This window comes from Panthera pardus, unplaced genomic scaffold (genome assembly GCF_024362965.1).
Source record: "Panthera pardus isolate Hobbes unplaced genomic scaffold, ASM2436296v1 HiC_scaffold_7, whole genome shotgun sequence".
Classification (NCBI taxonomy): domain Eukaryota; kingdom Metazoa; phylum Chordata; class Mammalia; order Carnivora; family Felidae; genus Panthera; species Panthera pardus.
The window spans coordinates 42,693,909-42,721,724 of record NW_026527002.1 but is presented as its reverse complement, the minus strand read 5'-3'; the positions used below and the strand labels follow the sequence as shown (position 1 = coordinate 42,721,724).

General features: G+C 40.4%; 1 protein-coding gene and 1 long non-coding RNA gene across 8 annotated transcripts in view; both read right to left on the bottom strand.

Moving 5' to 3' along the window:
- CPQ (carboxypeptidase Q) overlaps positions 1–1,989 on the bottom strand; it is a 545,816-nt gene extending 543,827 nt beyond the window's left edge. For 3 of the 6 annotated variants that reach the window (XM_053896083.1, XM_053896085.1, XM_053896084.1), the window contains exon 1: positions 1,795–1,989. The gene's annotated coding sequence lies outside the window, so the exon portion shown is untranslated. The remainder of the gene's footprint in view (positions 1–1,794) is intronic. The other 3 variants (XM_053896087.1, XM_053896086.1, XM_053896082.1) reach the window with 2 other exon arrangements.
- Positions 1,990–8,176: 6,187 nt separating this feature from the next.
- LOC109278050 (uncharacterized) lies at positions 8,177–25,224 on the bottom strand. Of its 2 annotated transcripts, none has more exons than XR_002085482.2 (3): positions 25,092–25,224; positions 16,427–16,625; positions 8,177–8,384 (listed from the first exon to the last, which is right to left on the bottom strand). It is a non-coding gene; the product is annotated as an uncharacterized LOC109278050 (long non-coding RNA). The 2 variants fall into 2 exon arrangements; XR_002085481.2 differs by having other exon boundaries at positions 25,110–25,224.
- Positions 25,225–27,816: the final 2,592 nt, after the last annotated feature.

Here is a 27,816-nt window from a genome sequence, read left to right as displayed (position 1 = left end):
TTGGGAAAAGAGTTCCAGAAAGTTGGTCTTTTTCACCAACTACCACTTTTGGCTCCACGTCTCCCAACAGACTTGAAAGAACCGAAGTAGGTAACATTAATTTTCTTTTACTTAACACATTTGGGACTTTGAGTTTGTTAAATGTAGCATGCAAAAAATATTTTAATATGTTTGTAAAATGACTTTTTAAGTGCCATTAAAAAATCTCCAAGGCCCTTCCAGCTCCAAAATGTTGTGATCTATAATAACTAATTTCAAATGCATGCAAATTAATACTGATACAATTCCCCAGATGCACTGGAGATATATGACATTGTCAGGCTGGGTTGCACTGGAAACAAGTTAGACCCAGGCCCAGGAGCCTCTGGCAATGCAGAGTAAAATTTTGCCTCTCTTTCTCGCCTCCACCCCGGAGTCTATTATTCTCATCTTGAGCTCCCAGGCCCTTTGGTAACAGATGTGGAGGAGAATAAGGAATGAGCTGCAATTTGCAGAGAAGAAAGTAGGGCCAAGATGCTACAGAATCCCAAACAGATTGGCTGAAGTGAGCAGAATTCCATGAAGTCACCTACAATCTCACCTTTAACACCTAACGAAAGAGAATCCTGGAAGTCTAACTCAGAAAGGGGTCCCACCAACCGCCCTTCATCCTGGAGGTTAAAAAACTGAGACCTAAAAAAGATCAAATGACAAGTCCAAAGTCATCTGGCTTTTCTGGAACTCAAGTCTGGAAACCCATAGAGCTGATGCAGTCACCAATTGCATTAAAGCAGTCAACCACTTGTAGCTTGCAAAGCATCTGCACAGATGTCTCTCATTTTTCCTCTCTGGGCTACATTCAGTCTCCTTTAGTCACTCACAAATCCGCTAGTACTTGTCTCAGGAAAACTAACAAGATTCTTCACAAACATGAATTCAAGAGAAATGTCTGATTTGACAAACAAGTTACTAAAAGCAGAGTCATGTGTTTCTACGTTTAGATTCACCCTGATCTTTCAGAAATACAGTGAATAATATTATAGTGACAATGATTCTTCAAAAGTCCACACCAGATAGCAAAACGCAAGCAAGAAAAAGCCTGAGCAACATTCACACAACTTTTTGGAAAACGATCCGCTAGAAGATGCGCGGTGAGTCTGTCTCCACTGCCTCCACTTAGCATTTACATCCACTCGTGCATTCCTTCACTGAGCTCTACTTCACAGGCAGGCACGCAAGCACTTACTCAGGTGCTAACGCACCAGTTCTAGTTCAAAGGCCCTGGCTCATTCCTTCAATTACTTAAGGAGTACCACCGAGCCCGCCCGCCAGTAACAAGCCACACAGGCCCTGCCCTCCTGGAACCTGGAGTCTGAGTGGAGCCTAGACGTGCACACCAAAAGCGAAAGCACAAGGTAAAAGGCGAAAAACTCCTCAAAGGAGCTGGGCTAAAGCGCCATGGAGGCCCAGGGGAACCGGGAGTGCAGTCCAGACGGGGGGGCGGGGAGGGCAGCCCCGCGGCCTGGGTCGGCCGGAGGGGCTGGAGGGGCCGCGCTCGCCTCAGCTCCGCAGCATCCTCCTCCTCCCTGACGCCGGCGCTCGGCTTCCCGTTTCTGGGCCCGGACTTCCCTCGTCACGGAAGCCGCACGGCCTGCCCGTCTCCCGTGGCCTCCCAGCCCCGTCCGTCAGTCGCTCCCACGAATGAGCGACTTAGAAAGCCATCCCCGGGGCCCTCACCCCCTCAGCCCGCCCGCGGGAGGCGCCGGGGCCTCGTCCCGGGACCCCGCGGGCACAGCGGGCCTGCGGCGAACGCACCTGGCGGGCCGCTCGGGGGCGGCGGCGGCGCTGGCGGCGGCGCTGGCGGTGGCGGTGCCGGGGGCCAGGCTTGCGGCCCAGCTTTCAGGTGGCGGCGGCCACACCCCTGACACGCCCGTGGGCCCTTAGTGCCTTGCCGTCGGGTGACTGCGGCCCTGCCCCTCCGCGCCGCGGGCGGAAAGGCGAAGAGGGGAGGACGGGGGGGGGGGGGGGGGGTGGGCAAGGAAGGGAGGGGACACGGGGGTGGGTAGTGCAAGGGGCGGGAGGCGTGGAGCGGGGGCCCGGAATGCCACCTCCAGAACGCTTTGGAGCCTCACCTAAGTTCTGGCTCCCGTTGGAAAATCGAGAGCCACACGCTGGGTTTTAGGCCCCTAGCCCTTGCTTCTTTATACATGGCCAATGGGGGCTCAGGAGTCGCCCTCAGACCCAGATGGGTCCCGGAGGCCTGGTTTCTGGGCCACAGTGTGTTTGCCAAGGTGCAGCCTCAGGTAGGACATAAGACGTGGCAGACGTGGCGTGTGCCGGGCAGGTAGGTTAGGATGGACGGGGCTGTGAAGCCAAACAGAAAACATGACCGGTTTCTGTCTGTCTCTGAGCCTGGCTAAAGGAGTCTGGAAACCCCATGCTTAGTGAGCTGTCAGATGCTGATTATTAAACCGTGATTCTCCGGGTCCAGCCGGGGAAGGACTGCTGGACAAGTGGTGAGGATGATAGCAGGGGAGGTGACCCAAGCAGGGAGATCTGGAAGAATCGATAATCTTCAGTTTATGCCTTATTTGTATGAGGGCGCCCAAGAAGAAAGGAGACTCATCTGATCACCTGGTGTAGCTTATCTCAACAAGTCACAGGCATTCCTGGTCACAAAGTGTGTGCTCACGTGTTTTCAAGGTTTTCTGTTTTGATAAATTTGAAATTCTTTAACTGCACTCTTATCAAATACAAACTGTCACCTATGTGAAACACGGAGCAGTTCCGGTCTCTCGTCTTAACAATTCAGTCTCTCCTCTTAACCAGAAAATAAAAATAATCTTTTAATTAAAAAGAAAAAAGAGGGAGGGGCGCCTGGGTGGCTCAGTTGGTTGGGCGGTGGACTTCGGGTCAGGTCATGATCTCGCAGTTTGTGAGTTGGAGCCCCGCGTCTGGCTCTGTGCTGACAGCTCAGAGCCTGGAGCCTACTTTGGATTCTGTGTCTCCCTTTCTCTCTATCCCTCCCCTGCACAGACTCTGTGTCTCTCTGTCTCTCAATAATAAACTTAATTTTTTTTTTTTTTTTTTTTAAAGAGAGGGAGAAAACCACATGCTCACTGGGGGGGGGGGGTACAAAACATGTAATACCTATATATGTGTAACCCTCAATTAACAATCTCTTTAAACTTTTAATAACCCTGTTGCCCACGTATAACATATGAACTCTGAGACATTCAAGGTTCCTTGAAGTTCTTCACAATGTGATCTTGGCCCTACTCTTCCAGGTTCATCTCTTTGGTGCTCTATCCAGCTTCACTGAGTTACTTTTTTTCTCAAACTATCTGGGGCAAAGGACAAGATTTTATTGTAACAGTCATGGACTGTAATTTTTGTAAGATACAATTAAAAACTTGCTAGAAAAAGTAAAAACAAGACATAAAAACTACAAGCCCCAGTTTTCATTATGAGTATACAAGTATAAAGTTACTCTTTCCATTTGTCTTTGTTTTCTTCTAACTTCTAAATGTTTACTCTTGATTTCCGTATTTATCTCATCATGGACCAGTAAAAACAGTTCACAGATTGGCAGTGATGACCATACTTGAAGTGGCACTGTCTTGCTGTTCTTTAAATGTGCCAGATGATTTTAAACTTCTGGGCCTTTTCTCATGTTCTTCCTTTAGTGCTGATCAAAGTTCTTGTCACTCAAGGTTCAACTCATAATGTAATAGTAATAATATCTTAATATTTATCGAGTGCTCTATGCTAAGACTTTTATGCATTCACTATGAATTCTTATGAGCTAGGTAGTATTATTATTTCTACTTTACAGAGGAGAACACTAAGAATCAGAGAAGTCAAATCACACAACCAGTGAGGCACAAAGTTAGCATTCTAAATTGGGCAGGCCTGATTCCAGAGCCCATGCAGTCAACCATGATGCTTGGCCCTCCTCCATAAAACCTCCCATTTACTTTGGAATTAAAGTTAATCACTCCTTACTTACACTTCTACCATATATTTTTCCCCATTGGTTTTCATTCACATCTGTTTCCTACACTAGGCTTTCAGCTTCTGAGTACAGTGACGTTTGCGTATCTCCATGGCTGTTAGTGTTGCTTTCTCCAACTGGAACATCCTTTATGCCCTCAATTCTGCTCATCATAGCCACTGGAAAGCAAGCCCTTCCTCATCTTTGTATTACCATATATTTTGTGCTTAGTTCATGCTGTAATTATTTGTTTATGTCTGCATCCCCTATTAGACCACAGGCTACCCAGGACATTCAGTTATCTTATCAAAGATGGTTTTATTTATTTAATTGAACAAGAACTTCCATAGCACTTATGACATGCCAAGTACTATTCTCAGAGCTTTACAATCACCTAAACACCCCTGTAGGGTATGTATTATTTTATCACCACTTAACCCGTGAGGAAACTGAGGCACAGAAAAATTAGTAGGATACTAGTAGGTGGCAGAGTCGGCATTCCAAGCCAGGCAACCTGGCTCCAGAGTTGATTTGTCAACCATCATGTTGTACTGGTTTTCCACCAGACCATGTGGTCTTCCTGCTGAAAACACTTCAGTGGCTTTCTACTCCTCTTAGGATAAAAGTGAAACTCCTTGGTAGGGCCTTCAAAACTCTGTGTGGTCTTAGCTCTGCACTTGCCTCTCCCACCAAGCTTCCTGGCTGCCTTCTAGCCACACTTGTCTTCTTTCCCTTACTCCTGAGGTTCGTGCTCTCTCTGACCTCAGCACACGTTGTTCCTTGGGCCTAGAATGCTGTTCCTTCACCTTGTTCCTTCCTCAGCCCAAAATTATCCTTCAGATTTTAGCTCAGGAAAATCTTCTTAGACTAGGTCAAATATCCTAGTATACATTTTTAAAGCATTTTTTGTTTTTAACAGAGTTATCATTTTATATTTTATATGTGAATATTTGACTAAGGTCCGTCTTCCCCGTTCAGCACTGTAAGCTCCATGACGACCGGAACTATCTGATTGGCCAACCTTTATATTCTCAGCAACTACTGGTATCTGACACAGAGTAGGCAGTGAGTAAATATTCAGTGAATAAATGAAGAAATAAATAGTATTCAGAGTGTTATGAAAACTTAGAAGAGTCACAGTATTGTGCTGGTAAATGTTTACCAACCAGAGAGACCTGATTTGTACCATTTGCCAACTTCTATGGTATAAATACTCTCTCCATGGCCAATTTCAAAATGCCAATATGACCTTACACAACGCTGGAGTTGGGAGGTGATGTGAGCACTTGGCTTTGAGAGGCTGTACCAGTTGGCTCCAGTACACCATTGGATGAACACCAAGGTGGTGTGGCAGAGAGTGGTGCACAAAGCCCAGGCAAGCTGCTTAGGGAACTGAGGTGAGATCTGAAATATGAATAGAACACAGGCTTGGGAGGTGGACACGTGTGTGGGACAAACAATTGACAAGGCAGGTGGGGGTTGGAGAAGGAACAAGAAAGGTCAGTGGGGCTGACATGTACATTTGAAAAGAGTGTTGTAAATCTGGGTAAGGTTCAGTCTTTATCCTTGTGGGAAGCACCAAACTTGCGTAAGCAGGTGAAGTTAGCATTTTGAAGAGATATCTCTGACTGCCTTTGCCCAACGGGCTGGGCATGGTATGTAGCTACCCAGAGAAGAGATGCTGGTGAACAGAATCAGGACAGAGATGAAGAGAAAGTGAAGGCAGCTGTGAAAGGGAGCCTGGGTGGAGGTGTTTTGCATGGAAATATGGCCCAAACGGTAGTCTCTTGGTGAATAGACCTAAACTGCAGTTTCAGGGAGGTGGGACTTCAGGCGCCTGTGAAGGGAACCAACAACACAAGGCAGTGTTCCTTGTGCTGGAGACCCAGGGACTAGCCTTGATCATAAGCATAGACTTTAAAGACTAGGAGACCAGGACTTGGGGTCTGGTGTAGCCACTTTCTGGCTGTGACTGGTCATTTAAACTCTTTGGGATTTCAGCTTTCTTTTCTGTAAAGAAAAACAAAACAAAAAAGAGAGTACAATAAAAACACCTCACATGGCAATTCTGGTGATAAAATGAGATTATAAGTCAGGCACCCCTTGTTTTATAAGAGTCGTCTTTAAGTGTGAATATGTGTTCCTTTAGGAAACCAGAAGGGGTACTTGAGGGGGTGACCAATGAGATCATTCAGACTGAGATACTTAGAGAGTGACAGGGGGTGCTCTTAATAATTCCATCAGCACGAAGGCATAAACTGGAGTGTGGTCATCTTAGTGCTCAAGGACTCCTCAAGAGGCATGGAGAGTTTTAAAGCACCAGTTTCAAGATCCAGAATCTCAAAGGTCATATTGTCTCCTTCCAAAAGTTGGTTTGCTTGAAAGGTGCCTTTTATAATTGCCTTTCTCCCACTTTCCAAAAGAAAAAATTCCGCTCACATACCCGATGCCTCTCCAAAATGCATTGCCCTGAGAGGAAAGATGGCCCAGAAGCCAAGCTAGAGGACACTTTGGTATTTCCTTTAAACAAAGTTCCATAAACACCTGTGACTCCCATGTATCTCATGAAAATTCAGTTCCAATATCTTACATCTATGTTCAATAATTATTAAATGTATAATCTATTTATATTTTAATAAATTATGTACTACTAGTAATTATAATAATTCAATCAGAGAAAAAAATTGTAACACTGGAAATTTTTTAAAAGTTGTTATTTAAATTTCAGTTGGTTAAAATACAGTATAATATTAGCTTCAGGTGTACAATTTAGTGATTCAACACTTTCGTACAACACCCAGTACTCATCACAACACATGCATTCCTTAATCCCTATCACCTATTTCAGCCATCTTCCACTCACCTCCCCTCTGGTAACCATGTTTGTTCTCTATGGTTAAGAATCTGTTTCTTAGTTTGCCTCGCTCTTTTTTTTTCCACTATGCTCATTTGTTTTATTTCTTAAATTCTACATTTGAGTGAAATCATAAGGTATTTGTCTTTGTCTGACTGACTTATTTCACTTAGCATAATACTCTCTGGCTCCCTCCATATCATTGCAATTGGCAAGATTTCATTCTTTTGGATGGCTGCACAATATTCCATTATATATATATACCCTTTATATATGTATATAAAGTATGTATGTATATATATGTGTGTGTGTGTGTGTGTATATATATATATATACACATATATATATATATAACCTTTATGTATATACTTTAGCCCTTCAACTGTCCATGGACACCTGGGCTGTTTACAGAGTTTGGCTATTGTGGATAATGCTGCTATAAACACCAGGGTGCATGTATTCCTTTGAATTAGTATTTTTTTTATTCTTTGGGTAAACACCTATTAGTGCAATTGCTAGATCATGGGGTAGTTGTATTTTTAACTTTTTGAGGAACCTCCATACTGTTTTTCTGAGTGGCTGTACCAGTTTGCATTCCCACTAACAGTGTAAGAAGGTTCCCCTTCCCCACATCCTGGCCAACACCTGCTGTTTCTTGTGTTGTTGATCTTAGCCATTCTGACATGTGTGAGGTGATACTCATTGTAGTTTTGACTTGTATTTCCCTGATGATCAGTTATGTTGAACATCTTTTATGTGTCTATTGGCCATCTGTATATCTTCTTTGGAAAAATGTCTGCTCATGTCTTCCCATTTTAAATTGGATTATTTGTTTTTTGGACGTTGAGTTTTATAAATTCTTTATATATTTTGGATACTAACTCTTTATCAGGTATAAAATTTGCAAATATCTTTTCCCATTCTGTAGGTTGCCTTTTAGTTTTGTTGATTATTGATTGATTGTTTCCTGTACAGGTATTTTTTTTTGTTTTTTTGTGTTTTTTTGTTTTTTGTTTTTTGTGTGTTTTTTTGTTTTTTTGATGAAGTCCCAGTAGTTTAGTTTTGCTTTTGTTTCTCTTGCCTCAGGAGACATACCCAGTAAGAAGTTGCTAAGGCCAATATTAAAGAGGTCACTGTCTCTGGGATTTTAATGGTTTCAGGTCTTACATTTAGGTGTTTGATCCATTTTGGATTTATTTTTGTGTTTGGTATAAGAAAGTGGTCCAGCTTTATTATTTTGCATATTGCTATCCAGTTTTCCGAACACCATTTGTTGAAGAGACATTCTTTTTCTCATTGGATATTCTTTCCTACTTTCTTCAAAGATTAATTGACCATATAATTATGAGTTCATTTCTGGATTTTTTATTCTGATCCATTGATCAATGTGTCTATTTTTGTGTTAATGCCATATTGTCTTGATCACTACAGCTTTGTAATGTAACTTGAAATCTGGAATTGTGATGCCTCCAGCTTTGCTTTTCTTATTCAAAGTTGCTTTGGCTCATTGGGCTCTTCTGTGGTTCCATACAGTTTTTAGGATTATTTGTTCTAATTCTGTAACATAGAAAAAAATTTTAAATTAGACTTACATGTGTATTTTTATTGTGGAGAAAAAAATATGATCGAGCAATCAACAAAATATTTTGAAACATAAAAACCAGGGGGATAAAATTCTGGATAAGGGGCATTAGGGTGGAAAAACAACTTCATGGAAAGAAAGGAACAGTGTAAATTTTTTTTTTACTATTACAAAGAATTTTTCAAGAATTTTTTTTTTTAACAGATGATGGTTAGGAACCAACCATTGTAGAATTTAAATACGATTGGATACATTTAGAAGAGTAATATAACAGTTTTGTATTGAAACATCAATATTTACAACCTGCTGGAAACATTATTCTTTGCAACTATTAAACTTACAATAAAATTACAGAAGTAAATGTTTTTTTTAAAAATGTGCCAGGGAGTATATTAGCAAAAACATTTGAAGGCCATGGGTTTACATGACCTACAAGTTAAAGTCTACCTCTGCCATTAATTAGCTGTGTAGCCATGGGCTAGTCATTTAACCTAAGCGTTTATTTCCTTATCTATAAAATGGGAAATAATAAAACCGACTTTGCAGATTAGATTGAATAAACTTTGTAAAAATTCCTAGCAAGCCTAGCACTCAAGCTTGGTACTCAATAAATGTTACTCAGTGGTACTCAATATTAATAATAGCTAATATTTCTTGATACTCTATGATAAACACTGAACTAATGTAATTTAATTCTCACATTCTATGAGGTAAATTTCTATGAATCACAGATGAGTAAACAGAGGCACAGAGCAGTGTCTTTTTGTCTTTCAAGTACTTTACAAAAAACAGTTGGATAGTGATAGAGCCATCATTCAAAATCAAGTAGTTTGACTCTAGAGCCTTCCTTTGATACCTAACTTTTCTTTCCTAGAGGCCCCTCTTGTACATCCTACTAACCTGGGTTACTATCAGAATTGAGGAGTAATTCTCTATTTATAAGTGGAACTGTTTGCTGTGTTGGGTCCCTTCTTACCATTTTTTCTCATTATTGACTTTGTAACCATTTGCATATCATGGCAAAGAAGATGATACCTTTAAGACATGCTGGGATGAAGGATTGAGGCATTTCATTGCAGGACATGGCCAGCTCAAGTAGTTTGTTTCCCCAAGCCTAGCTTGACCATCTTGAGGGCTGAGTAGAATCTGTGCCTCCACATACTTGCAACTCATTCCTGGTACTCAATATGCCAAGGCACACAGTGTGGGGAGCTCTAATATAGATATATTGAAGAGAAGTCTTTACTTTCTTTTTCCTTTGACATGGGTTTACAGGAATAATTGATGGGTCTCTATTTTGGCAGCTATCCTGATTAGCTTGGCATTATATAAAAATGTTTCTTTGTCAAAGTTGACATTACCAGAATATTACAGTTAAGGAAAGTATTCTAGTCAGATGCCATCCCTCAACTAACAAAAGTCAACATTACCTTTGTTAACAAGAAAACCAACAGGCCCAAGATAGAGTCACGTATGCTGGGCTAAGTCACCAAACCAGGGCTTCATACATAACCTAACTGCAGTTTCAACCTCCCCTGGAAATGTAGTCTTGACAAGTCAGTCAGGAATTTTCTGGTCAGCACCAATGAGGTGATCTGTCACACAGGCCCTCTTTATCTCACCCCTCAAAAGGAAGATGAATTCATCAGCATGATAAGACCTCCTGCCTTCCCCTTAAGGAAAGGTCACCTTGCTTGAAATTGTCTTTTTTTTTTTTTTCTTTTCTAATAACTTCCTTACCCTATCCTCTTTCCTGTAAGACACCTTCCATTTTATACAACTCCTCAGGACCATCTTTCTACTTGCTAGATGGGATACTGCCTGATTCATGAATCACTTAATAAAGTCAATTAGATCTTCAAATTTACTCAGTTGGATTCTTTTTGTCCAACACCCCAATCCTTCAAAGAATGCAATATGAAGCATTGCTTATTCTCTTTCATCCACTCGTTCCTAACTACTTTGACAGGTGTGTAAAGAAAGAAGTACCCTTGAACGTGAATGTCTGAAACTTATATCGAAACTCTTATCATCTTGCCTAAGTTTGAATCCAATGGGGGAAAACACACACACACGTCATAATAATTAAAAGCAATACAGGATCAATGGATTTTTTGTAATCATAGTTCTCTATTCCTATGCAACCGTTTTTCATTAAGATTATATTAAATACTATAGAAGCACTTGGCTGGTTCAGTCAGTAGAGCATGTAACTCTTGATTTGGGGGTTGTGAGTTTGAATCCCACATTGGGGGTAGAGTTTACTTTTAAAAAAAGAATGTATTAAATAGTATCAAGATTCTGAAGTAAGTGAATACTAAATACCTGTGCGTAATTCAGTGAATTTTACTTATGAATGCCCCTGTATAATCAGCACACCAATCAAAAAACAATATTACCAGTACCACCAAAAGCCCTTCACATATTCCCTTCGAGCCACCCACCCCCATAAGGATATTCCCTTAGACTGATTTCTAACACTATAGATTAGATTTAATCATTTTTGAATTTTATATAAATGGAATCATACAGTTCATATTATTTTGTGCCTGGTTTCTTTCATTTAAAAATATGTTTGATGGAATAAAGATAGATGTATAGACCAATAAACTATAATAGCCAAGTAAGCCCTCGCATAAATGGCTAAATTATCTTTGACAAGGGGCCAAGACCACTTAATGAGGAAGGACAGTGGCTTTAACAAAAGATGATGGGAAAGCTGGACATCTACATGCAAAAGAATAAAATTGGACCCTTACCCTATATCATATACAAAAAATCAACCCAAATGAATTGAAAACCTAAATGTTAAGACCTAAAACTATAAAAATACTACAAGAAACTATAGAGAAAAAGCTTCAGGACATTAGGTTTGGCAATTATTTCTTGGGTCTGACACCAGAAGCACACAAAACAAAAACAAAAATAGATAAGTTGGACTTCATCAAAATTAAATACTTCTGTACAGCAAGAGACACAATCAACAGAGTAAAAATCTCTGCGTACAGAATGGGAGAAGGAGCACCTGAGTGTCTCAGTCAGTTTAGCATCCAACTCTTAGTTTCAGCTTGGGTCATGATCCCAGGGTCATGGGATCAAGCCCTGCATCAGGCTCCGCACTGACAGCATGGAGCTTGCTCAAGATTCTCTCTCTCCCTGTCTCTGTCTGCCCCTTCCCTGCTCACACATGTGCACTCCCTCTCTCTTTCAATATAAATAAATAAATTTAAAAAAAAAAAGGAATGGAAGAAAATATTTGCAAATCATATATCTGGTAAAGGGCTAATACCCAGAATATATAAAGAAATACAACTTAACAAAAAACAACTGGGTTGAAAAATGGGCAAAGGACTTGAACAGACATTTCTCCAAAGATAATTAATAATCAAATGGCCAATAAGCATATGAAAAGATGTTCAGCATCACTAATTGTTAGAGACATACAAATCAAAATCACAATGAGATACCACCTCACACCCATTAGGATGGCTACTATTAAAAAAAAGACAACAAGAAATGTTGACAAGGATATGGAAGAATTGGAACTTTTATGTACTGTTAGTGGGAATGCAAACTGCTGCAACCACTATAGAAAACAGTATGGTGGCTCCTCAAAAAGGTACAAATAGAATGCATAGGACCCAGATATCCACTTCTGGGTATATATCCAAAAGAATTGAAGGCAGAATCTTGAGAAGATTATTTGCACACCCATGTTCACAGAGGCATTACTCATAAGAGCCAAGGGTCTATCAGTGGAAGGATAAACAGAATGTGTCATATACATATAAAGGATATTATTCTGCCTTAAGAAGGAAGAAGATCCTGTCACATGCTACATTGTGGGTGGACCTTGAGGGCATTATGCTAAGTGAAATAAGTCACGCAAAAAATGCTGTATGGTTCCACTTATATGAAGTATCTAAAGTAGTCAAACTCCTAGAAACAGAAAGTAGAATGGTGTCTGCCTGGGGCTAGCTGAAGGGGGAAATGGGGAATTGTGTTTAATGGGTATAGTTTTTCAGTTTCGCATGATGAAAAAGGTGTGGAGATCTGTTGAATTACAAGGTGAATATTTACCACTACTGAACAGTACTTAAAAATGTATACTTAATAAACTTTATATTACATTCCTTTACTACAATTGAACATCTAAAAATTTTTAAACGTTTGAGAGACTTAATATTATTGTGCATAACTAGGATTCATTCATTCTCATTGTTATATATATTCCATTAGGTGCATATGCCACAATATATTTGTCCATTCTACTGTTGATGGACATTTGGAAAGTATGTAGTTTGTGGCTATTGTAATTAGTGCCATACATAGCATTTGAAAATGAGGCAAATAAAAATCTATCAGAATTTTAGAGCTTCGAAGGCACTCACAGAGCACTCATAATGTATTTTAAATATGTTAAAATATTCTCCATCCTTGCTCTCAGCTTGTAAACTGCTACCTTAACTTCTCCCTGTGGATATCTAATAGACATTTCAAACATATCATGCCCAAATATGCTTTACCTGCAATCTTCTTCACATCCGTTGGCAACTCTATCCTTCTAGTTGCCCAGAACAAACTTTGCTAACATCTTGACTTCTTTCTTTCACACTCACATCCAAGGCATCAGTAAATAATGATGGCTCTACCTTCAGAGTAAATCCAGAATCTGACTACTTTATATTATCTCTACTGTTACCATGTCACAACACCATCATCTCTGCTTGGGTTATTGCAATTACCCGCTTAGACAGACTGCACTTAGCCCATGCCCCTTCCCATCTTTTCCTTCACCACCCAATCTATTCTCATTACAGCAGCTAGAGGGACCCTGAGGCATTTTATATTTTCCAATAGCAGCCAGAAGAATAACTCTCATCCCATGTACTCTTCTGCAACGTGACTTTGCCAACCCCCAACTAGAAGTGGAATCTAAATCACCTCTTATGAATCCGGGCTAACATCTGAGACTTGCTTGAACAATAGAATGAGGCAAAATGGCTAGTTCATAAGAAGCCTTGCAGAATCCACTTAAGACCTCATAGAATGCTCGCCTTTGCAATGCTGCCCCTGGGAACCCAATTTCCATATTTGAGAAGCCCAAGTTATACGAGGGTGTTCCAGTCAATGCCTGAACTGAGGACCCAACCTACAGCCAGCATCACCTGCCATCTGACGGGAGATCTCAAGGAAGAGCTGCCCAACTGTGCCCAGCCAATTCACAGAACCATGAGAAATAATAAACTGTTTTAGGTCACTAAGATTTGTGGTGGTTTGTTGCACAGCAATAGGTAATAGGAATAGAACTTTTCACAGTGAAAGCCAGATAATGTCATTGATCTGTTCAAAACCCTCCAGTGGCTTCCCATTGTGCCCAGAGTAAGAGCCAAAGTGCTTATAATGGCCTGCAAGATACTGCATGATGTAGCCTACAACCCTTCCTCACTTCTCCATGGTTACTCGCTCCAGCTTTACTGCCATCTTTCTTGCTACTCCCTGAACACTCCTGCATTAGGGACTTTGCACTGGCTACTCATCTTCCCTAGACATCTAGTTGACCATCTCTCCTCATTCACTTTCTTGAAGAGTTTTCTCACATCTCCATGAGGCCAACCCTGACCACCAATTTAATACAATTTAATCCAGTCCCTCCCCACCCCAGAACTCCCAATTACCCTTGCCCTGCTCTAGTTTTTTTTCCGCAGCATTTACTATTTGCTAACATAGTGTGTAATAGTATTTATTTATTATGCTATTGTATACTTTCTGGAAGTCCCTCAAGGACGGGGAGTTTTGCTTTATTCCTTTACCTACTGTGTTCTCATCATGTAAGACCATATCTGACACATAGTAGGACTCAATAAATGTTTGTATTGTATGTCCTAATAATAGCTGAGACTTAGTTAACCAAGATAGCCATGAGGGTAAGGTAAAGGTGACTAGCAGAGCCATGTAAGAAGAGAGAGGTAAAAATAAGTACAGGGGAATGGGTTATATTTCCAGAATCCTAGTCACTGCCCATTCCCCCACTCCTAGCTTTCCATGCAAGGTGAAAAATATAGGGTGGAGACCAAGTTTGGAAGAAAACATTCAGCTCATGTAAGAAACCCAAGATGGTTACGTGTCATGTAAGTCAAAGCCAATGCATGAGTTGAGCTAAACTCCATTATAATACTGTTCCTAATTACAGTGATTGCAGCCAAATTACACTTCCCAAAACCAAATAAATATACAATATACCAGGTGGTAGCCCTGTTTCAAACCAGAGTTTCAAAGGAATTGCTTGGTATTTGTTTTGAACATGCTGTTCTGCAATTATCTGATTAACAATCCAGTTTTCCCAGAATTGCAGAACCAAACTCATTTTTTTCTTGATCTTATTGGTCATGAGATATTACTATACCTTTAAAATATAGTTAGCTCTAAATTATTAGCCAAAAAAAGTAAACCTGACCCTTCATGTCAATAGAATATTAATTTTGAGTTGTGTGTAAACATGTAGATTAGAACAATAAAAGTCATCACAGAAAGAAAGATGTATTTGAGTGCTTTAAAAAAAATTATACAGCCTCCATATTTGAAAAAAATGTCATGAAATACAAATGACTAATAAACAAAAATATTCAATTTCACTGGTAATCAAAAAAGGCAAAGTTAATGATAAACCTTTCTATGCAAGGTGCCAAATATATTTTTAATGCTGACAACGATGTGGGCTTTCTCATACATTGCAGATGAGAATATGTATTAGCTGTACATTTCTAGATCAGTTTAAAAGTAAGTACAAAAAATAACCCAACATACAAAGATATTTTAAAATGTGTATTTTTTTAACCATGGTAACACTAGCTGCTGAGACATTGTCCCAAAAATGTAGTATAATGGCTCAAACAAAATAGAGTATTTCTTGTTCATAGGATATTCCTAAATTATTTCAGGTCTCGTGTGTGTGTGTGTGTGTGTGTGTGTGTGTGTGTGTGTAAAAGAGAAAGAACAGCAGAGAGATATGCAGGGACAGAGGAAGGGAGAGGGAAAGAGAGATGCTCTATACGACTTTGCAATCATTCAAGAATCTGGAAATTAATGGATCCTTGGCCCGATTCAATGGAGATGTCCAGGGGTCATTCTGCAGAAGTAGAAAAAGTATAGAGAAGTGTGCATGTAATGTTTTATGGGGATGCCTGGAAGTAACTCACATTCCTCTGGATAGAACTCAACTATGTGGGCACATTTCACTGTGAGGGGACTGGGAAATGTGGTCTAGTTGTGTGCCCACAAAGAAGAAACAATGAATGGGTTTGCTGAAAAGTTAGCACTCTTTGTCACATTCTTTTACCTAATAATGTACTTCTATAAGTCTATTCTAATTCTAAGGACATCGAAATATATAACAGATTAGTTTGGTATAGCAAAACACCAACAATACATCATATGACTAATAATACCAACTAGCTCGCAAGTTTCAGTACATTCAAGGAGTGAAATATACAGCAATTTAAAACTAGGCCTACAAATAATTTTTCTTAACATGGAAAATATCAGCATTAATTTTAAATTAAAAGCCTTAATAAAGGCCTTATTTGTAGCACTGTATATGTGTGTGTATATGATATATATGATATATCATATATATCATATACATTTCTATATGTATATACATATACATATACATTTCTATATCATATATATCGTACATCTTCCCCTAAATAAGGATATGATTAAGTAGGTAATACATTTCTTTCTGTGTAATGTTCTACTTATGTTCTGCTTACAAGGATTACAATGGAAAAATGCTTCTTTTATAATGTTAAAGTCTAAAGCAAGAAAAATGCTTTATATGATTATAACTATGTAAAAAATAATCATGAAAAACATAGGATAAACTGTACCAAAATGCAACAATGGTTTGTCTTTGTGTGATGAGATGAATGCATTTATTTCTTCTTTTTCTGTATATGAAATTTCCATTTTTTTCTAGAAATAACTCTTATTACTTTATATTGGAAAAATTTACCTTCTCAAACAGGCTAATAAGTTGAGTGAATCCTTTAATAAAGTTGAATCTCTGCTATAAAGTAGGTGGTGACAATCCTAGAAATGGAAGTTAGAGCTTCCTTGAGTTCTCTGCCCCTTAGGAGAGAGGTGATGAAGGGAGGAATCGGTAATCATTGGCATTGTTCTTGTCTCCCCAAAGGCTGACTGGTACAGGAACTCTTGAACATAGCAGTATGGGAGAGGAGAGGACACCAAGGAGCATCAGTGACTGGTGCTGAGAGATCCCCAAAATGTTGGCATAAAGCCCCAGCTTTACGTATTCTTCCAGGGCCCCTATTCTATACTTCTCTATCCTGTTCTTGTGACAAGAGGTGGTAGTAATTGAGAAGCAAAAAGGCAGAAGCACATGGCTTTTCCCTAGTGTGAGCAAGAAATCTAGCTGCTTTATCTGACTTCACAAAGATTGCTTGTTACAGTAGAATAACAACTAGACTCTCAGAAGACATACACTACTAAGTATGTGATTCCAGCTCTAACTCCAATTCTAGACTGCTTATAGTCCTCCACCGTGCCAGGGTGCCTCATGCCTCTATGCCTTCCTTCACTTCTGGAGTACTGCTGGCAGACATCCAGCCTGCAGCTATTAGCCCTCTTCCAGAATTTCCTTTGTTGCAGGTTGTCTTATTCATTGAGTACTTCTTTATTTTTTAGCACACACACAAAAAAAAGGTGGTGATGCATGACCGAAAGATGGAAGAAATTGTAAGAACAGTGGAATTGAGTGACTGTGCTCAGGCAAGAGACAGTGGTTGAGAGTGATTAATGTATAATCAAAAGCTGAATGTGGGAGCCAGAGCACTCCTGTGGTAGCATATAAAGAGGCTTTCATCGCCTATACAGGAGAGAAGAAAAAGCTGATGACCCTCCTTAATCATTATAGGATAACTTCAAAGAAAGTAAAATTCTCTATGTAGGCAGGGCTGCTATACAAAGATTAGGATTCTGGATGGCCAGTGCTGGACTTTGTACTAGAATAGGGGATTGTAACCCAAAGTTGATGCAGGATCTGGCTAATATATACCAGCAGGAGTTCAGGAAATATAGGACTGACCTCAAAGGTGGAGGGATCCAGAAGAGTAAAACATAGAGATGAATAAGGAAGAGTTTGTCAATTCTGGTAGCACTTTCCACTGACACAGGATTTAATACCAGGCAATGACCTCAGAAGATGAATCTAATATGTGGCTAACTTAGCTTTTTAGGAATCTTAGAAAAAGTGATGGACCACACTAAAGGAAATACAAATGCCAGAGCTGCCAATGCAGATGGTGGAAGAATGGATCAAAAGTCCAGACAGATTACCAAATAGGTCCCGGAGATTACCAGATAGATACATAAGTTACCAAAAGCAAGAAAGCCCACCAGTCAACCATTTACCAAAGCAATAAGGATGCATTGATGAGAGGGGCACTCTCTCATGACAAGCTCAGTAGTAGCTACTGTCTGTGGGCCAGGTAGGAGGTGCTGTTAGGGCATTGATCTCCTAAGAGGGGTGATAGAAACAAACCCAAGGTAACAGCGTCCAGGCAGTGGCGATTACATATCGGAAGAAGGTGGGTACAGTTATTATAATGTAGAAACTGTGGCACAATGCGAGGCACAGAACAAACTACACAGGAAATGGATACTAGAGAATTATTAGAATTGGGCAGAGAAGGAGACATTCTTGGAAGAGGGAACTGAGTACACAAAGACAGGGAGGTGTGAAACAGCATGACCCATGTGGGGATTCAATGTAATGAGTGTGTAGAGGAGGAGATGCTATAGACAGTCAGGAGAGGATAAGATCCAAGACTGTTTAGAGGTCAGAGTGTGGACCTAATCATAAAAGCTACAGGGAGCCATTAAAGTATTATATAAGCAAAATAATGGTACCTCTAATCCCAGTTTCAGGACAATGCAATCATGTTTCCACAGTAGCTAAAGAAGTGTTCTAAAAGATCATCTCAGTCAGCTGTTGATGTATATATAACAAACCATCTCAATGTTATAACACCATATTCATTTATTCTTACATGTCTGCAGGTTGGCCAGGGCTATCCAGGCTGAGCTTGGCTGATTGCTCTGCCTCAATCTGCAAATCTAACTGGGGTCAATTCCTTGCTGTAAGGGGCTCAGATTTGCTCCATGTTTGTTAATTCTGGGGCCTGAAGGGGGCTTCTTCTCCTCCTCCTTGGTGTAGTTGACTATCCAGGGCATCTCCTTCCCATGGCAATGGCAGAAGCCACTGAGGGCAGGCAGGAAATGTGATGTCTCTTAAGGCTGAGGCTCAGAACAGGCACAAGGTGCTATCCACCCCCATTGCATTGGCCAAAGCAGTTTAGATGGCTAAGTCCAAAGTTAAGAGACCAGGAAGTACATTATGGCCCTAGTGAAAGGAACTACAAACTCACTTTTAAAGAGTGTAGATGCAGGGAGAGGTGAAAAATTGGGGTCAATTATTCAATCTACCTCAGAGGTCATTTTTACTCAATACTTAGAAGCTACATGGTATAATAAAAAGCATATCAATTGTGGAGCCAGACAAGCACTTAATAGCTCCATAGCTTTCCATGAGTTATTTAAAATTCTTCAGACATGAGTTTTCTCATCTACAGAATCTAGATTGATACCTCCTTCATCTTCTAAGTGATTACAAGTATTACATGTGATATTGTCCATGGGTGTGCACTTTGGGCACCAGTACTAATTAGGACCTCTCTGACTAGCAGTTATATCTAGTGTGCCGTGACTCTATTAATAAAAACTATGGGGAGGGAGATCAACAGTTGGACTTTGGTGCTGAAAAGTTACCATATTGAAGAGAAAGAAAAATCCAGCAGAACCCAGAATGCATGTCCCAAGATGCCTATTAACACCCTCTCTGTGGGCAACGACAGCCATTTGTCTTTGAGGAAAGATGTATCTCCCAAAAGAAAGGCCAGCCATTTGCTAATATGTGTTTGGTCTGATCGGCCTTTTACACATCCACTCTGTTCTTTGGCACCTTCAATTTTTGGTTCATGAAAAAGAGGGGTATTTACCCCCAGAGGGATCTAGGACAAAACTGGGCAGGAAGGACACAAATGGTAAAAGCTCCTCCTGACATTGCTTTTGAGTTCTTTTCCCTGAATCTGCTGCTCCTGCCCTGTCCAGATGGCCTCCCTTAGCCAAAGGATTGTGCCAAAGATAATACCCAAAGTGCCCTTATTTATCTTCTCAGATTGAGACCAACTGGCCCAACATCACATCGCTCTTTGAACTCAAACCTCTTGAGTCCCACAACAATGCTCTTTCTCCTGTTGGTATAAATTAGATAGGCAAAAGGCTAAGCTGTTATATAAAAGACCACCAAATATAGTGGCTCCAATAGTACTGACAATTTCTTTTTCATATAGCCCAGAGATGGGCCAGCAGTCTAGAATGGGTTAGAGGCCGTGATCCTTGTGGACTTCCAGGAGTCCAGGTTCCTTCTGTCTTTTTACTCCAATATCCTTTAGAAGCCCTTCCCAATGGAGTTTTCAGAAGAGAATTAAGTTTTAATGCTTTAAAGCATCCACTGTGTTAATGAATTAACTTTTCTCCTAGGTATCTAGAGTAGTATAGCTTTGTACCATCCTTGGAATAATGGAGATAAGAGTTACTTAACTCATTTTCTGTAAGGCTTAATTCTCTTACAGAAACCAGTTGAGATAGGCTGCTAGAGTATGGTTCTTATCCTATAGTTGAAGACGGACCCCAGCACCATATCTGTACATTCCAATCTATAGGAAGGGAAACCAGAGAAATGGGAGAAAGGAGATTCTTTAAACAGTGTAACTGGGAAGTTGTATATATTACTTTTGCTCACATCTGATTGGCCAAAATATAATTTCATGGCCAAATCTAATCACAAAGGTGCTAAGGAAAGTAGTTTCTAGCTTGGCAGCCATATGCACAGTTAAAACTTTTGGGGACTCTATTACTAATAGGAAGGAGGATGGAATAAACATAGAGATAGTTATCAACCTCTGCCACATGTGACTATTATTCTCTAGACAGTAAGTTTCATGAAAACAGGAACTGTGTCTCATTCACTAAGGACAAATAAGTATATTTTTCAGCATAGTATCTAGAACATAGAAGACCCTTAATGACTTTGATTGGAATTCCATTTACTTATATCACGCTGAGGTAATTCAGAGGAGTGTCTTAAGGTATGATTTTCAAAAGACCCAGGGACTAAATACTTCAGTGAAAACTTATTTAACATTTTCTTTTTGTATGTGTGGAGGATGAGGGTAACCTTGACTTGTTCTGAGCTAAGTTTCTCTTTGTTATTTTAAATTTTGATTTACTTTGACTTTCCAAATCTTCAGGATCAACTTTGTGGGCTTTCATAAGCCTGAGGAAGAAAACATCTCTCCTCCACTGGGACACAAAGGGTACTGTTAGTATATAACAATTATGTGGAACAAAGGAGCTGATATTTGTAAAAAGCATATTAGAATGGTGCCTGGCACATAATGAGTGTTGTATAAGTGTCATAGATGATAGAAGATAGTCGGAGAAATGGAAGGTAGGAAGGAAGGCGGAAGAAAGGGATGGGATACGCCAAAAAACAAGCCAGCGTTTTCCCCGTATTTTGGAATAGCTTATAACATTTTCTCCTAAAAGCAGAAACAGTCCCTAGGCCTCTATGGCAGGAGACATCTCACCAGACACCTGAAGATTCATTTCCCTGCTTGGCTAAACTTGGATGTACTTTGCCTACTATATGTGCTATGGTCAAACTAACTGCTTACTAGTCTCTTAGGGGAACACTAAAATGACAAGTGAAAGTGGGACAAAGTAGACACTGGTTTAACAGGGCCTGACTCAGAAGGAGGCCAGTGCCACAGCAAGAAACTCTAGGATGTCTTATAGAAGCCTCAGACCTAGTCTTCTAGGGTCATTCTCCCACATATTAGGGGTAATCTAGCACACAGAATATTCCAGGATAGAAGCTATCTTGGGCATGTAAAATGTGTCCATTCCCTGGTTTTGGTATAGGTGATTATGATGGATGCATGGTTTTGCCCACCATGCATCCATTCTCTGTTTTTTTGGTAATAGCACTTTGCTGCCCTTCTAGGGATCCTCAGTTCTCCCTTTCTACATGATTCTGATACAGTTGTGCCTAGCCCCTACCAGAACCAGAATAACCACTCAGAGCATGCCATCTTTCTGACTATGTGATTGATTTATGAATGGGTATATGATTCAAACTGTTCTAGAGTCATCCTTAAAATTTAGGATAGACAATGGAAGAAAGAGGGGAGATTCTTCTGGAGAGATGAAGGAAAGTAGAAGTTGCTCTACTTGAAAATATTTCTCCTAGCCCTAGAAAGGCCACATGTCGTCAAAAAATGTAGCCAAATCAAAGGGGAAGGCAGAGGTAAGAACACATCAGATGGGAAGTAATGATACTATTTGAACCCCAAGATCCAGTTGTGCCTGAAGCTAGATTTTCCCCTTTCAGCTACATGCACCAATGCATTCCCATTTTTAATTAAGCTTATTTGAGTGAGAATGTCTGTCATTTGCTTCCAAGAAAGTTCTAATTTACAAAGTGCCTGACTTGATTTGGTTACCCTAATAGCTCCTACAGTTCTAGGATGGCCAGGCAGCTAAGGGCCTATAAACAGCTCCTACAGTAATGTCCCAGTGCTTCAGAAAACTGCTCCATGTTCCACATTGTACTTTCTACTCTTAACCCTCTTTGTCTAGCTCCTTATTTCTACCCCTGTCCTGTGGTCTAGTACCTGGATCTCCTTGGATTGATACTTCATGGTACATTGAGCCTGACCTTCTATTTCAGTCTTACCCTGAATGTAGTTCCTCCCCAAATCCTGGAGTGTGCCCTTTTTATCCAATGGGACAGTGTTTCCAACCTCTGCACCCAGCCCAGGGCCCCTGAGCCAGACATCTGTCCCAGAGCAAGAGCCACTGACTCATTTTGTTTCCTTCAGTGGGCCCTGCGGCCAATCTTCCAGGTCCCCTTAGTACATGTTCACTTTCTTTTTGATGTTCCTGCCCTTGGCTTCAACTTGCTATTCAGGAAACCCAGAGATCAAAACCTCCTCCCTAGCCCACCAAAATATTCATACTACTTTCCTCAGATTTGGTAGTAGGGATTTTTGCTGGGAAATGATAAGAAAGAATAAACTTTTCTAAAGAGGTTAGTCATTCAAATAAAGAAGCCCTAAAAATCTACATTGCATAAGACACTCTGACCACAAAAAGAAGAATGTAAGGCCTTATGAGAATATGTCCCTATAATGGGCTCAATTATGTCCCCTCAAGAATTCATATGTTGAAGTCTTAACCCCCAGGGCCTCAGAGTGTGACTATATTTGGAGATAAAAATCTTTAAAGAGGTAATTAAGTTAAAATGAGATCATTAGGGTGGGCCCCCATCCAGTATGACTGATGCTCTTACTGAAAGAAGAGAGTAGGACACAGATACACAGAGGGAAGATGGTATGAAGACACAGAGAGAAGACAGCCAGCCATCTGTAAGCCAAAGAAAGGGTTTCAGATGAAACCAGCCCCATGGACACCTTGATCTTGAACTCGTAGCCTCCAGAACTGTAAGAAAATACATTTTCATTGGTTAAGCCCCTCAGTCTGTGTACTTTGTTATGGTATCCCTTGCAAACTAATACAGTTCCCTACTAATTATTAGTGACCTGGCATCTCTCCTCATCAAATCCTTTGGGAAAGAACAATAGGAATCTTTTCCTGATTCTCTCAAAAAGATAATTCATATATTTGTGCAATTAGCACTAACCACTTATAACTTAGCTAGTAACTAAGGAATACACCTGGGGTCTCAGTCACTTGTGGGAGAGGAAACTAAAGTGCCAGCCTTCTTTTCCTCCAGAATCAAATATGGTCCCTCTTCCTCTTCTTCTTTCCCTTCTTCTCTTCTTGAATAATCTGTGCAAAAGCCATTGGATGGAACTGAGCAAGCAAAGTGCTAGTGTTGGGGGTTAGGGGGATAATAAGATGTGGTGGCCCAGAGCAGGGCGCAAGAGCCTGAGTGGGAGGAGTAGGATATCCATATAAGGGCTAAGCCTAGCACAGGGTAGCCTGACCAAGAAGAGAAGAGCATTTATGTCCTAGTGTGAAGAGTTGAAACTGAACAGAGTAAGGTGAGGCTCCATGTGGGAGGGTGACCCCATGTGGGGTGTCATAGCCAAAGCAAGGTGAGGAGGGTGTCCCTTCCCCACAGGGATGCAACCCAGTGTAAGCAATGAAGTCTGAGCAGAGTGAGGAAGGTATCCATTTAGCAAGGTGGCTCAGCCTGGTGTCAGAGGACTAGAAGGATGAGGAAAGCATTCACATGGGATAGGAATGGGGGGGCACTGGTATGGTATGTTGGAGCACCAATGGGGTGAGGAGGATGCCCACAAAGAAGGGTGGGCTGGTATGAAGTGGCAGGACTTAAGCTGCATACATGGGGCATCAGTGTGGGGTGTTGGAACCCAAGCAGTACAGAAGGCAGATAGGAGGTTGGTTACATAGAGTTGGATTGATTCAATAAATAAATATAGTAAGAGCAATGAGAGCTAGGTGTCTCACTATTGGAGAAGCAAATTACAAATATGGCAAGAGAAAATCAGAACCCTGTGCTGGTGATGTGAACACAGGGGTTTAAGATGTGAGAGAGAGAGAGAGATGGATAGAGATTATAGATAGATGGCTAGACAGTTAGATTTTTTTTAAATGTCAAAGTGTCCATGCACACATCTGCACATTCCCCAGCTTTGTGCACTGAGAGGATCTGGGAGCAGTGACACTCCAATAGCAATGAGCATACTGAGGGCATAGATTTGGGTTTCTAAACACTATTCTCCACTAAAGAACATAAAAGAATCTTGGATAAATGGCTGATTCCAGAGCTGGGCTAAGGAAAGCACCAGATAAGCCTGAAACCTCTTTTGTACCAAAAAGTTCAAAAGTAATCAAAGAATTTAGAAACACGTCACACCCAAAGTATACAGAAGCCAGCTTGAAGGGACTCCCACTAGCCAAATATGGAACAATATTAGCATGAAAATAAAGACGGTAACTGATTATAACCCATTAAATAAAATAGAAATCTGTGAGTCCATACTGATATAAATAAATTGCAAATAACAATAACAGATATGATGGAGCATCAATCCCATCAGCAACTTTCTCTCACATGCTTCAGAAAAGAAAAGAAAATTATTTTTACTGCAAATTTTCTGCAAACTTGGGATCTTTTCCAAATTAAAAAAAAAAAAAAAAGTTCAAGAATGCAGGACAACTGGCCCAGTCTCTTCAATAAATTTGTGTCATGAAAAAAGGGGTAGATTAAAAGAGGCTTGTGGGACATAACAAGCAGATGCAAACATGGTCCTGGATGAGATTCAGGTTTGGATAAACAGTGATAAGGCACATTTTGGAGACAATCGGGCAATGTAAATATAGTTTATTATTAGATGAGATGAAATGTGCTGAAATGGAAAAGTGGAGATCATTGATCAGAAAAGGAAAAAAAACAGGCAATAAAATAGAACAGTAGTATCTATCATGATCTCGTTTTATAGAAAAGAGAGAAATATAAATAAAGTTCTGGAAGGATAAATACTAACCTTAGCACTCGTACTTACTGAGGGGTGGGAATACTTTTGTTCTGTGATTTTTGCTTGTCCTTATTTTCTGATGTATGACAATGGACAGGCTCTGATTTTGTAGTAGTAAAAGATAATCTTTAAAAATAAAATTTAAATAACAGAATTAAATAATACTCACATTTGTATCAGCTGGGACATGTTGATGTTCCAGAAGACATATGGGCAAAGGTCTGAAGCAACTTATCTGTAGCATAGGGTCCCTAACTCTGCTATATGTGTCTGAGAGGTGCCAAAGGGGTGTGTATGGCTGTACCAGACCATTAAAATTTTTTATTGTTTATTTGTTTGGGGAGAGAGAGAGAGAGAGCACAAGCAGGGTAGGGGCAGAGAAAGAGAGGGAGAGAGAATCCCAAACAGGCTCCTTGCTGTCAGCGCAGAGCCCAATGTAGGGCTCAAACTCACAAACTGTGAGATCATGACCTAAGCTGGAATCAAGAGCCAGACGTGTAACTAAGCCACCCAGGCACCCCTGTACCAGTCCGTTTTAAATACCATATAGAAATGCCTCAGTTATCTTGCCTGCAAAATGGGTACTAATACCCTGCCTCAGGAGGAGATTATCGGGAGTATTATATGAGTTAATATATTTGTAAAGTGCTGAATAAATTATTAATAGATACCAATAGCACCTCATTTATACAAGTACAAAATTTGTGATCATCTGTTTTTTGTTTTATAAAGAAAATGAAAAAAAAAACCAAGCAGATATAGCTTCCCAGACAGTAGTTCCCCCTGATATGTACCCCCCCACCCACAAGATGCCTGAAACCACAGATGATACTGAACCCTATATTTTATGTTTTTTTATACAAACATACATATGATAAGGTTTAATTTATAAATTAGGCACAGTACAAAATTAATAACTATAACAAATAGAAAAATAGAATAATTACAATATACTATAATAAAAGTTATGTGAATGTGGTCTCACTCTCGAAATATCTTACTGTACTCACCCTTCTTCTTGTGATGATGTGAGATGATGTAATGTGTTCTGATGAAATGAAGAAAGCTGAATGTCCTAGACATTGTGACATAGCATTAGGCTATTGTTAACCTTCTGATAACATGTCAGAGGAGGATCACCTCCTTCCCAGACCAGGGATGACCATGGGTAACTGAAACCACAAAAAGTAAAACCATGAATAAAAGGAAACTACTATATTTATTTTATGAATTCTTACAGTGTACCTTCTGTATGCTACACACTATTCTAAATGTTCTACAAATGATAAATTTTTAATCATAATAATAATCATCATAATCATAATAATCCTAGGAGGAGGGTAAGCCTGTCCCTCCCCCATAGTATAGATGAAGGAATTGAGCCACAGGGTTAATTAACTTGTGGAAAGTCACACAGCCAGTAAGAGCCATGGACAGAATTAGAACTAGGCAGTCCAAACTCTCAGTCTCAACCGAGGGTGTCACTCTTACCAGCACATAACCAAGTACAGGAGAGAACTTTAATTCATATACCAATTGCCTTCCAAAAGTTCACTTGTAAGCCAATGTTTCAAGTTCTAATCAATTTTCCACCAAAACAATATTGTAAATTAGGTTTAGTTCCTAAGCCAACCTATTTATATAGACCAAACATATTTAATTCACAACATGGCTGATTCAGAACAACCATGGCCTCAAGGTCAGTGTCCCTCTGGGTAGAGGATGGGGAATAGGTTTCATCTTCTGACCTGGTTCCAATCAATTACTTGTGGCTACAGGGAGTGCTGTCTGGAGAAGAATTCTGAAGTTGGCCTTAGCAGGAGAGCATACTGGGATCAATTAATGATGTCACCATGAATGGAGAAGTAGGAAGAGAGGCCCAAAGCTGGGCACTGGCCATTTGCACTCCAGACCCTTTTAAACACTGACACTAAGCTGGAAGCTAAGGTTTGCAATTTGAAGTCTGGACACTTCTCAGTCTTGAGCCCTGAGGAGTCCAGGGAATGGGGAAAAGGGATGGGGCAGGGACAGCAAAGGGGGAGGCAGAGACGGCCTGGGGCTTTGGGGATAATGTGGGAGGGCCTGGTGAAACCAGTGGCTAGAGCTCCTCTAATGGGGTGACAACCGCAGAATTATGGGTAACTCCTAAGTTGAATATTCCTGTGTTGGCCCCTGTCCTTCCTCACATTGCAGGCATCACCCCAGTGATCCACACACCAGCAAGCATGAGCAAGGTTTCGACATTGTCTACTCTTGTGGCATTTCAAAAAGTTGTCAGAATGGTTAAATGACCCATTCCAGGTCACACAGCGAGGTCAGAACATCTGTCATGAGCTATATATAAAAGCAATGTCAGAGTAGAACGAAAATGAGTACATACAACCCAGTAAGTTGATCCCACAAACCACCAATTTATGTACTGGACTATTTAAGGTTTGGGGTGGGTGGATCCTCGCACACTCTGCGGAGGTTTTCAGAGAGGGACATTAGAAAGTGAAATAGATTTTGAGTGTGGTTTGCTGAGGATGTATTACTCCAGATAAACTAGAAAAAATAATAACCTAGAGCTAAAAGTGAGTCCCAAGCTCAGTTGCATTTGAGAGAGGACAGCAGCCCCGCAGGCCCACAAAATGTCACGTCAGCTTTCGAAGGCACTTCACAGTTGCTGCAACAGCACTATTGGAAGAATGCCAAGGAGCTTTAGAAGCAGCCCAGTCCCTTAGACATAGATGAC